Here is a 13075-nt window from a genome sequence, read left to right on the forward strand (position 1 = left end):
AAATGTCTCTTTTTCGTCTATAGGGTTCAGTGGCAGTTTGAATGCGTGATATGTTGCATTACTGCCAACTCCGTCTGTCCAATTCTTACGTCTCATCTCCTGCCGCTATCTTTTTTTGGAGCTAAATCTTAAAATATCTCGACATTTTAATCACGATAAATATCAATATCGACTGATTTGTTCCCACTTGACCACCAATGCTGTCGCCATTGTTTGCTGTTTTCTTTTGAACATGAGGTGAGGTCACACGCTCCATTGTCGAGCTGTTTTATTTTAGGCACTACTGCGACATCTCGGCACCGAGTGAAGCCACTGTTGAATAATTATGTTCATTTTGTGCTAATTGCTTGAAAACGTCTGTCTTGTGAGTTGTTCCTCACTGAAGTTGTGTGTGTGTGTGTCACTGAGTCTCTCAGCTGTCGGGTCATGTCGACGTTTACCTCAGTAGAAGAGAGAGCCGCAGGATTCAACGCTGATTCCAACGGGATCTCACTGACTCTGTGCTGTGAAGTGAAGCTAATGACTCGGAACTCTGACCCCTCCGCTCCACCTGAAGGTGCTGGAGGTGAACGCGCCGCTGGATGTTTTTTGGGGTGCGCGTGTGTTTGTTAAATTATCATAATTTGTCATTTCAAGCCTTACGTCCGCGCACATTTCACCCAGACATTCCTGGACTCTCGTGGGACTGAAAACTGCTGCTATTCATCAGAGGAATCAAATCAGTCGCCGTGCTGTCAGCCTGGTGTTCCTGACCGGCTGCAGGACAGAGTTTCTGTTTCTGACACTGAGCCTTGTGATGTCTGGAGAAAACGATGACATTTCAACCACTTTGTATTTGAATGATTTTTGCTCTTGAAATGTAAAGACATTGAAGTGCGTAAACACTAAAGCTGCACTCACACGTGAGCAGTGGTGGCGGCGTCAGAAATGCTGCTCGGTTACGTCCGGCACGAGTCGTGGTCGCGGTTCAGCCTCAAACTGTTTATGAGAGTGGACGTAGTTTTCTCGTTGTGAAGTCGTGAGATTCGGTCGAATGGTAACTCACAGGTCGTTAGCGTGGGCCGCACTTAATCATCAGTTATTATATTTAGAGCTGAAGCTAGCGATCGAGATCGTTAAATTCAAATCAACTGAGAGGAACGAGAGGAAGCAAATTTTCCCATTGGCTTCCATTAAAACGGTTCTTTTGCAACCAGTGGAGTCGCCCCCTGGTGGCAAAGCTGCAAAGCTAGGTCAACTTTTATATTCAGTCTCTGGTTGTCGCTCACACGCTATAATGACCAAACACAACCCCATCACAAGATTTTTGCCAAGTAGAGGGCACCCTCCCCCAAAATGGCCGACACCACTTTGCTATTGCTTTAGCCTCAATAGCAACGTTTGCTAAGTAGTCGGCCATGACGGACACTAACTTGACACTAAAGACATCAGAGCTCAGCGACGACACAGTGGAGGCGTCAACTGAAACGCTTCTCGTTCACTCCGAATGGGGTCACCGAACTGCATTGTGGGTATTGTTGCTGCATGGCAACTTAAGCGCTAGCTTAAATCAACGGCATTAGCCAACGTAATCGTAGGCGGTAAAATGCCCAAATCCAAAGTTGGGGGAGATGGACGTTCTCTGCGTTTCGTTGCGTCGCCACTGATTTAAAGGGACCGTTTGTAGGAATTAGTGACACCTAATGTTGAGACTGTGTATTGTAAGAAACCCCTCCTTTTCGCAATCGCGCTAGGGAACTACGTTATACCAGAAAAGATGTCAGTCTACCTTTTTTGTGCGTGTGTAATGAGCTGCTTCTAAAGAACAGATCACACTCGTACAAAGTCCTAAATGTTGCACACTGGACCTTTAACAACACGAGCAACACTTCCTGTGAAACCGGCCGCCGCGACGGACTCTGTTAACGTAGCGTCGGTAAAGACGTTGGCCACGCCCACGTGTGAGTGCTCTGTATATGAAGTCTGAATCGTACCAAAAAAAAATGACGTGAACAGTTTAAAGAGTACGATTGTGTTTGAAGGATGAATTTCGCAGCTCGTGACGATCGTGTTTTGCCGTGAAGTGGTTTCGTCGGTCGGGGTTCGTTTAAACGTTCTGATTGTGAACGAGCGTCGGCTTCGTGATTGAGCCTCTCGTCATCGCGAGCGCGTTTCCTCGATTTTTCACTCGTTGTTTTGATACTGACATTTTTACAAAAGGCTCAAGTTTCCAGGTGAAGCGTGGATGGATTTCCCGCCGTCTCTGAAGCCGCCGTTTGTACGATGATCGTCTGTAACTTCGATATCTTTCTCGATACATATTAGCCCCGCCCTCGTGTGGGGCTCGTTCTCGTTTTGTTGATTTTTAAAACACTGGATTCATGATATGCAAATGAGACGTGGGTGATGCTCGTAGAGTCTGATGATTTTTTTTTTGTAATCGTGTACTGACAAAAAATAAATGAGCCTTAAATCTACATGAATCAGATTGTTCTACATGTGATGGTTGTTGTGTGAAGGCAGCACAATGTTTTAATGCTTATTATGGAATAAAGGATGCATGGATACAAGAGACCATCTGAGAGTATTGCTTACTTATTTACTGCTGCTGATTCTTCTGCTGCTGCTTCTTCTCCTTTCCCTGCTGCTTCTCCTGATTCTTATTCTCCTTTTGCTGCTACTGCTGCCACTTCTCCTGATTCTTCTGCTTCTTATTCTGCTGCGGCCTGTCACTGCTTCTTACCCTGTCACTGCTGTTGCTTATTCTCCTTTCGCTGCTGCTGCTTCTTCTGATGCTGCTGCTTTTCCTGATTCTTCTGCTGCTGTTGCAAACTCACACTGACTCACATTTAGCCTCCATACACTCAGGAGATGTTTGTTGTTCCACAGATGAACTTCCTTCGATCCCTTTACTACATGCTGACACACACACACATTTGTGCAGCTAGTCTTCTCAGGACTCTGCATTGACTTCCATTCATTCAGACAGACCAGACAAACCCTTATCACTGACCTGAACCATAACCAGTCAACCTCTAACCTTCACCAAACCACAATTCATTAGTCCTTAACTTTAACCAGTTCGTCATAAGTAAGGTTCTGTCTTATTAGGACCAGGTTTTGATCTCCATGAGGACGACTGGTCCTCACAAGCTAACAAATACAAGAACACACACAAACAGGAAGACAATACTAACCATGTTACCATGTGGTTCATATATTCAGCCAGTTCAAAAACCAAATACATAAAAATGAACAATTTAATTTCTATTATTTGACACAGTCATACAAAAAAAATGTAGGTCAGTAATAAAAGCAAAGAACTGTAAGACAAATACACAAACAGTACATCTCTCTCTCTCTGTAGAGTTTCTGTAGATCGTGGCTAGCGAGACGGGCGATGAATGCTTGTCGTAGCTTTGCACGACAAACATTACTTCAAAATTTGGAGAAAGTGATGAAATAAGCACGTTTACCTGGGTCTTACGTGAGTGAAAAGTTGATTAAAAACCTGCCAACATTACAGAGTCATTTGAACTCCTGTGATTATCTGATTAAAGAATAAATTCCTGACTATATATCGACTGTAAACCCGTGTTTAAAAAGTTTTTTTGACCAGTGAAAATTTGGCATTATAGTCGGTAACAATCAAATCTGCGTTACATTGAACCCGAATTAAAGGAACTGTACATAAAACCAAGAAAAAAACACATTTACACATTATTTTCCATGTAGAGGGCAGCATTACACTTCTTGGTGCACAGCCTGCCAGAAATAATTAGAAGAAAGAAGTAAACAAAGTAAATACCGAATATAGAAGAGTGAAGCCAGATATTAGGTGAAGTTAGACAAACATCTGTCAGAATAAACTTTTTTTGCTGGCAGGAATTGAGGAATGACAAATATTAAGGGAGAAGATTCCAGGAAATTGTGGCAAGACCTTGAAACACTCACAGTGCTTTTACAGTTCTTTTTGACAGTTCTGGTCTTTGGCTCCGTGCTGGAGCCTCAGAACCTTGGTTCTTTCTGGTGAACCAGATTAAGAGGAACCAAAGTGGGAGGACATTACTCTGCGTTACTCAGGTGGAAGTAAAAACAACGCTGCGGCACTTATTGTCCACACTTCCTCTTCTTCCTGCTCATCTTCACAGCCCCAGAATATGACACGCCCATTGATGATGTCATGGTTCCCGAGGAAGAACCAACTTTTCAGGTTCCAAGTCAATGTTTTGCTTCTTCAACTCCTGCTGCTGCTTCTCCTGATTCTTCTGCTTCTTCTTCTTCTTCTTCTTCCGCTGCTGCTTCTCCTGATTCTTCTGCTGCTGTTTAGCCTCCACACACTCAGGAGATATTTGTTGAACTTCCTTCAGTCCCCTTGTTCAAAATTATGTTCTGGAACTGGAACTGGCTCGTGTTTCTCGTCAGGGTTTCTCTGTTTGTTTTTTTTCCAATTTCAATGGGTAGAAAACTTCCTGAAATATATTGAGACATTTTCATTGAGCTTCTGTTCCATTCTTCCTCGCTTTCATGCCAACAGAAGAAAAGAAAAAACTGGCTGATCTTACCTCACTCAGCCTGACAAACAGTGGTTACACGGAAATGTTTGTAATAATCCTGGCGCTGCACTTGTCGTGTCGATGCCAGCGTGTGAAGCAGAGAGTGATTTCGTCATGGCGGACATGGCGGACACGGCGGAGGGCGTGTAGGCAGAATGAGTCCACTCCGGTGTTGAACTGCGACCTCGACTGTTGTCTTGCATCACATCTTTCTATTTTTGTCACTTGAAACGACTCCAGAGTTTTGTCAGACACAGAAGAAGGAGACTTGAGTTTTTGGATCGCAGACCGCGTTCTGGTACCAGAGACACTTAGGAACCAATTTGTGCTTTAACACGTTGTTTGTTTTAAGCCAAATCCATGTCGAACACAGGCATTCATCAACAAGGCAACACTTAAACCTCATTCCTACTGGAGGAACAAACACCCATGTTAACCAGGGTTTAAACAGATTTTGGATCAGTGGCAAAGTGTTTTGTTGGCAGTTTTTCTCTGCAGTGAACATGGGTTTTTATACTGTTCGTGACTCGAAATTGAAAACAGCAGTGTGGATGCTGACTCAGCTTTTACACTGAATTGAAAACAGTAGTGTGGATGCTGACTCAGCTTTTACACTGAATTGAAAACACTAGTGTGGACACTGACTCAGCTTTTACACTGAATTGAAAACAGTAGTGTGGACGCTGACTCAGCTTTTACACTGAATTGAAAACACTAGTGTGGACGCTGACTCAGCTTTTACCCTGAATTGAAAACACTAGTGTGGACACTGACTCAGCTTTTACACTGAATTGAAAACAGTAGTGTGGACGCTGACTCAGCTTTTACACTGAATTGAAAACACTAGTGTGGACGCTGATTCAGCTTTTACACTGAATTGAAAACAGTAGTGTGGACACTGACTCAGCTTTTACACTAAATTGAAAACACTAGTGTGGATGCTGACTCAGCTTTTACACTGAATTGAAAACACTAGTGTGGACACTGACTCAGCTTTTACACTGAAATGAAAACAGTAGTGTGGACGCTGACTCAGCTTTTACACTGAATTGAAAACACTAGTGTGGACGCTGACTCAGCTTTTAAACTGAACTGAAAACAGTAGTGTGGACGCTGACTCAGCTTTTACACTGAATTGAAAACAGTAGTGTGGACGCTGACTCAGCTTTTACACTGAATTGAAAACAGTAGTGTGGACACTGACTCAGCGTTCACACTAATTTGAAAACAGTAGTGTGGACACTGACTCAGCTTTCACACTATATTAAAAACAGTAGTGTGGACACTGACTCAGCTTTCACACTAATTTGAAAACAGTAGTGTGGACACTGACTCAGCTTTCACACTATATTGAAAACAGCAGTGTGGACGCTGACTCAGCTTTCACACTGTTTTGAAAACAGCAGTGTGGATGCTGTTCCTGTACAACTGCAGTGTTTTCCTTCATTTTAAAATGTATTTAATGGCATTTTAACATGCAGTGATTTGTAAATAGCTGCCAGATATTGACAGTTATTCTGAAAAAATGGGCAAAAGCACTTAGTTACAGGACATTTTCTGCTCCTTTTACGGTTAAAATAAGGACATTTTGAGGCTTCGGTGTGAAAGGGTTAATATAAATACAGTACAAATCTAAAGGTGGACGTCTGCTCACATGTTTGCTTGTATGTTTATTTATGTTTCACTTGCTTCACTGCAGTGAGGATTTTTGTTTGTGGGAGTTCTCTGTGATTTTTTTCTTGTGCGGCGACAGAAAAACAGAGGAGGACGTTTGTGTGTTTGTAATTCATAGCTTCTGCTGTGTTGGGCCCACGAAGAGCCTCTGTGGAGAAAATGAGAAACACTCGTCTGGACTCACCACCTTCATCTTCATCATCTTCAGCAGCAGCAGCAGCAGCAGCAGCAGCAGTCCACTCTGAGAACCTCACATTCTTTAATTTACTGTGTGTGTGTGTGCATGTGTGTGGTGCTGTCAGACAGAGTGACATCATGAAGTGAGTCCCTGACACAAAGTGTGGAAATTCACAGACAAATGACTTTGACCTGGTAACAAGGGCGACACCTTCCTGTCACATCCTGAAGTGCAGACACACACACACACACACACACATTGTCTTGTCCTCATAACCTTAAAGTCTCTTTTTAAGGAATAAGTTAAGTAACTTTTAGGGTAAGGCTTTTCTTGTCGTGGTGGTGGTTAAGGGTAATGTTTTTTCGTTAAGGGGTTTATAATGTCACTGTTTCTTCCTGCAGTTTGAAAATAAAAATCTCTCAAAGAGACTCTCACTTGTCACTTTGTCTTTATGCTGACTAAATTATTTTTAGCACACTAAATTGAAAACAGCAGTGTGGATGCTGACACAGCTTTCATGCTAAACATTTGAAAACAGTAGTGTGGATGCTGACTCAGCTTTCATGCCAAACATTTGAAAACAGTAGTGTGGATGCTGACTCAGCTTTCATGCTAAACATTTGAAAACAGTAGTGTGGATGCTGACACAGCTTTCATGCTAAACATTTGAAAACAGTAGTGTGGATGCTGACTCAGCTTTCATGCTAAACATTTGAAAACAGTAGTGTGGATGCTGACACAGCTTTCATGCTAAACATTTGAAAACAGTAGTGTGGATGCTGACACAGCTTTCATGCTAAACATTTGAAAACAGTAGTGTGGATGCTGACTCAGCTTTCATGCTAAACATTTGAAAACAGTAGTGTGGATGCTGACACAGCTTTCATGCTAAACATTTGAAAACAGTAGTGTGGATGCTGACACAGCTTTCATGCTAAACATTTGAAAACAGTAGTGTGGATGCTGACTCAGCTTTCATGCTAAACATTTGAAAACAGTAGTGTGGATGCTGACTCAGCTTTCATGCTAAACATTTGAAAACAGCAGTGTGGATGCTGACTCAGCTTTTAGACACATCATTGGCGACCATCAGTTTTTTTGTGATTACCTCGAGTTGACGTGTCTCAGCAACCTCAGGTTTGACCACGTTTTCCTCAGTTTAAAGGTCACATTAGTTTTTATTTGAAAGTTACACACTACAGCTTTAAATTCCCACTGTTAAAAAAGAGCCTGTCTCTAATCCTCTAATTCCTCTAATCCTGTTCATTATTGTGTGACTGTGTTCTGTTTTATATATTTAATCCAACCTGTACTTTTTTAATCCCTCAAAAACTCACAAATACACGTTTGAAATGAATGAAAGGAAAATCTCCTTTAATACACACACACACACACACACACACACACACTCTCTCGCGCACACACACACTACTTCTCCCTCTCTCTCTCACACACACCCCACTTCTCTCTCTCTCTCTCTCACACACACACACACACAGGTTTGTGCAGCTAGTCTTCTGAGGACTCTGCATTGACTTCCATTCATTTAAACAGAATAAAAAGTCTTATCACTAACCATCACCAGTCAATGACTAAACCTTAACCTTAACCATAACCATAATTCAAGTCTTAGTCTTAATCAGAACCAGTTCCTCAGAAATGCGGTTCTGCTTCATTAGGACCAGGTTTTGGTCTCCATGAGGACTACTGGTCCTGACACACACACACACACACACACACGTGTGTCTGTGCGCGCGCGCAGTAGGCGTGTCCTTCCTCCAGCTGGAGTAAATAGAGGCGGCGCAGCGTCGACACTGACCGCGTCTCCCTCACTCTGACACCGGTGAACACATGAACCGCGCTCCGCTCCATCTCTGACTGAACCGAGCCGCGCGACCCTGCGGCTCCTGGATTAGACCCGGGATAAGTGACACAGGTCGGTGTGGACTCTTTACCACGCTTCACGTGTGTGTGTGTTTGTGTGTTTGTGTGTGTGCGCGCGCGTGTGTGTGTGATCATTTTGCCGCTGGGAGCCACAGGTGTGCAGCAAGAGTGCGCGCGTGTGTGTGTGTGCGTTTACTGTGTAACGTGACAGTGGAGTGGACACGGTCTCGCCCCGTGTTTTCCTGCTGCTGCTGCTGCTGCTGGACTGGACTGAGCGCGTGCCGCGTGTCCGGGCTGTCACCACTTCAGGGGCAAAGGTAAGTGGACTCCGCCGGTCAGTGCGCGCGCGGACAGCGGCTCCGGCTCCAGCCTGCAGGAGCCGCGCGCCGCCGCGTGCAGCCGGGACTGGAATCCACGCACAGTTTTTTTTGATTCTTCGCTGCTGTTTGTGTTTTGCTTTGACCTCGAGATGCTGCAACAACACTGGACTTAACACGAGACTAGAATCACAAACTCCGATTCCGATTAACCGCTGAATAATCGATATCACGCGGAATCGTTTTTTTTATTTTGAAAATAAACAAATGTAAATGTTAAATGTGCCACACGGTGACAGCAGGTTGACATATGAACACACAGCAACTACACGTTTATTCACAGTTCAACTGTTATTTTAATAATTGAAACAGATTTTCCGATTTTTCGGCTTCTTAAATGTGAATATTTTCTGTTTTCTTTGCTTCATGGAACAAAGAATTCATTCAAACTGACGAGAATATCGTCATTAAATAAAAGACAGAATCATTGATAGTTAATAGATTGTTAGTTTCAAAGTGTCAGTGATATCTTTGTATCTTTTAAATGTAACATTTAGGGATCAATACAGTGAAATATCGTGATATTTTGAGAAGTATTGATTTTTTTTCATAAACATTCAACTTTTGTGGATTAGCATAAAAAAGGACGTTTCAGTCCACTAGATGGTGCTAACGCTCACGAAATTGTGTGATAATATTGCAATATATGATTTATGATACGCTGTGATTTGTAATATCGTGATAATATTGTGATAATATTGTGATAATATCGTGATAATATCGTGATAATATTGTGATATTATCGCGATAATATCGTGCCTCTGTTGACCTGTCGTCATAGGATCGCTGTTGATCGCGTTAGTCACAACGTTTGCGTCTGTTTTTTTGTTTTTGACGATCGTCGACTTTTCTTCGCTTCAGTTTTCAGAAAAATGTGTTTGAACAGAAGCAGCAGTGATTGCTCCTCCTGTCCTTCCTCCTCCTCTTTTTCCTCCTTGAAAGAGGAGGAGGAAAGAAGTCATCCTCCACGTCTTCCTCTTTTCCCTCCTCTTCTTCCACCTCCTTTTCTTCCTCCTCCTCCTCGTCTTCTTCTTCCTCCTCCAGAGGAAACAAGTGCACAGTTCTGTCCTCCATCAGGTCAGTTTGTGCAGCAGCAGCTTTGTTGTGTTTCACTCTTCTTCTTCTTCTCATGTGTCGTCATGTTCATTCAGAACTCCAGCATTTTATATACAAATGCATACAAATGTTCACAAAATCTTACTGACTTTCAAAAATAAACATTCAAAAGGGTTTAAAGCTACAAAAGAACCTTAAATACGATCCTTTTTAAATCACGGCGTTCTGAAATAGCTGGAAAGATGAAGGCGCCCCCTTGTGGCGGTTTAAAACAAGTCACTAGGACTGCATTGGGGGGGTGGAACTACAAGTGGGTGGGACTATATGCAGGGGCGGAACTTCAAGTTGTCCAAGTTAAACAGAATCACACGAGAAGTCGGCAAAATAAATAAAAACAAACCAGTATCATGTGATCGGGTTAAATTACGATTACGCAAACTGCTCAGGGGCGGAACTACAAATGGGCGTGGCTATAAGCAGGGGGCGGGACTGCAAGTTGACCAATTCATTCATGGTTCCAAAGTGACTCATTTTTGATTATCCTGATCATGGAAATTCCTCAAAAATAAATTTACGGTGCACATTTTGTTTATTGCAAAATATGCAAGAAATCTGTATCATTCCACTCCGTAAATGATCCCTCATGATCTACGTACTGCAGCTTTAATTCTGCCTTAAATCACAGTGAGGAGACGAAATCATGTGAGAATAATCTCAGTTTTTTTCCGGGTCATTAACTCGACAGTCGTCCCTCGCGGCGTTAGACTTTCCTGACGTCTGAATTAGTCGCGATGACGTCCTGATAATGATAATGAATTTTTTTTAGCCCTTCTGTCTTCATCTGTGATGGAAGTGGACCGTGGTTCAGGCAGCTGTGGTTTCTGTGTGGAGCTGATGAAGTGAAGACACCTCGCTGCTGTGTCTCTCCTCACCTTCAGCGTCCTCCAGAGAGGATGACATGATGATGATGATGAAGAAGAGGAGGAGGAGGAGGAGGAAGCTGTAACAAAGTGCAGCAGCAGACTGAGGAAGAGTGGCAGTGATAGTGATAATGAAGAGGAGGAGGAGGAGGAGGATGATGGCATTCTTGTGGTACAACATTTCTCTGAGTGACTTGCTCTATGGAGAAAAAAAAAAAGGTTACACAACCAGCTGAGACCAGAATTAGAGTTTAACAAACTCAGGAAATATCAAGGTGTCACTTTTTAGCAGTCTGGTAAAAATATGTTAGCACAGAATGACTTTGGTAGAAGTTAAAGTCACTTTTTTTTTAAGTAAAAGTCTTAAAGTTTATGACCATTTTCTGTATTTAAGTGTCAAAAGTCAGAGTGAGGATGGAGCCATGGTGGCTCAGTGGTAGTTGCCTAGAAGCTTGTGGGTTCAATTCCTGGCTCTGGTAGTCTGTATGTGTCCTTGAGCAAAGACACTTAACCCCATGTTGCAGCAATACAGACCATAATGCTAACTCTTCTTCTGGTTATCTTTGTTACTCGTTACAACCAAATAAAGTTAGAGGACATGTAGCGGAGTAAAAGTACACATGCGTGAATTTGGTACTCGCAGTACAGTCATGAAGTATTTGTACTTTGTAGAAATGCACCGAAAATTCAGCCACCAAAATATTTCTGTTTTCCACCGAAAGACTTTTATCACCGAAAAAAGTGAAACTTGGCTGCAAACAGCGAGAAGCACACAGTGTGGGAAGTAGCTAGCTAGCTAGCTAACTGACTGTCTGTCTGTCTAATTAGCTAGTGAAGTATCTAGCTAGCTAACTGAGTAGCTATCTAGTTAGCTAGTGAAGTATCTATCTATCTATCTATCTATCTATCTATCTATCTATCTATCTATCTATCTATCTATCTATCTATCTATCAAAGTAGCTAGCTAGCTATTCGAAGTAGCTAGCTAGCTATCCGAAGTATCTATATATCTAATGGGAAAACACCTTATTTTATATTTAATATACTTTATCTGACCTTGAGTTTATATTTAGTCAGTGGGTTTTACTTACTGTATTTATTTTATTTGTAATATTTTCTTTATTTTACCACACACTGTCGTAAAAGTACATCCTGTTTACAAATTCTTGACATAAATCAAATCTCAGTTGCAGTTTTTTCTGCCCTAACAAATATTTCACTCTCGTCGACTTAAAAATGCCGTCTAACTCGCCAGCATGCAGTCCTAGTGATTTATTTTGTGCCACTAGGGGGAGCCTGCATCTCTCCACTTACTCCAACAGCACATGATTTCTAAGTGAGATTCTTATTTTCCACTAAAACAAGCACTGGAAACATCGTGTTCTCCCTCTAACTCTTTGGCTTGTCACCAAAATAAAAGAGAATGTGATCTTGGTGCATTTTGGGAAACATTTCCAGAGATTAACGTCATTATTTTCCTCCCAGTTATTACAGTGAATGCTGTGAATTGTGGTCGGGATAATTGTGACATTAGATTTTATGCCTGGGTTTTTGGTCTTGGAGATTTAAGGAGGGGAAGAAAATGTTGAAAATGAAACGGCTTAAAGGGAGCGAGAGGGAGGGAGAGAGAAAGCTGTCAGGGTGTGAAGCTGGAATTAGGGATTACACAAGCTGCCGCGCAGTGGCAGCAACTTTCATCTACAGCTGACTCACAAATGTACAAGCTGCTGCATGAACTCTTGTTTGTGTGAGTGTGTTTTTGTGTTTGGGAGGACATTTCCTGGCACAAACGCTGACCTTGTCCTCATGGAGACCAAAACCTGGTCCTAATGAGGCAGAACCTCATTTCTGTGGCTCTGGTTAAGTTTAGGGTTAAGGCTTTGTTTAGGCTGTTTTTAAATGAATGTGTGTGTGTGTGTGTGAGTTGACTCGTTAAAATGTTGTGTCAAACCTGGAAATGTCGTTCTCAAATGTCTCGTTTTTGTCCACAAACTAAAACGATTCAGTTTCTTTGTTACATGGAGCGAAGAAACCAGGAAATATTCACTTTTAAGAAGCTGAAAACACTATGATAAATGATAAATATAATATTTTACAGTTTAAAGTTGAAAGTGTTTGCTGTAGAGAGCTTCCCTACCACTAGAGGGCAGAATATATATATGCATTATATTTTTATTTTATTGGAATGCAAAGGATTATTTCCTCTTGTTTTGCGATGCTAACATTGTGCAGGAGATCATTTAGTACATAAACTGTTCAATAAATTAGATTTTACTGATACTAATATTGGCGCCGCTTGTCGATTTACTTATTGTTTCGATCATTTTTGCAGGAGCGTGTGCTTCTTAACTCACCACCAGAGGGCAGGCTTTTCTGTTTAAACTAGTGAACTAGTGAGAAACATCTCAAATATCGTTAAAAAATGTTTACGCTGGTGGTTTTTCAGACGTG

At 42.1% G+C, this 13075-nt stretch overlaps 1 protein-coding gene across 2 annotated transcripts in view; it reads left to right on the top strand.

Annotated features, from left to right (window-relative positions):
• The first annotated feature begins 8209 nt into the window (after positions 1-8209).
• Positions 8210-13075, top strand: part of LOC131459309 (cell migration-inducing and hyaluronan-binding protein-like) — a 161932-nt gene continuing 157066 nt past the window's right edge. Inside the window, exon 1 of one of the 2 annotated variants that reach the window (XM_058628971.1) lies at positions 8210-8323. The gene's annotated coding sequence lies outside the window, so the exon portion shown is untranslated. Of the gene's footprint in view, positions 8324-8349; positions 8589-13075 lie in introns of those variants that run through there. The other variant, XM_058628972.1, reaches the window with a different exon arrangement.

Source organism: Solea solea, chromosome 5 (assembly GCF_958295425.1).
Source record: "Solea solea chromosome 5, fSolSol10.1, whole genome shotgun sequence".
Classification (NCBI taxonomy): Eukaryota; Metazoa; Chordata; class Actinopteri; order Pleuronectiformes; family Soleidae; genus Solea; species Solea solea.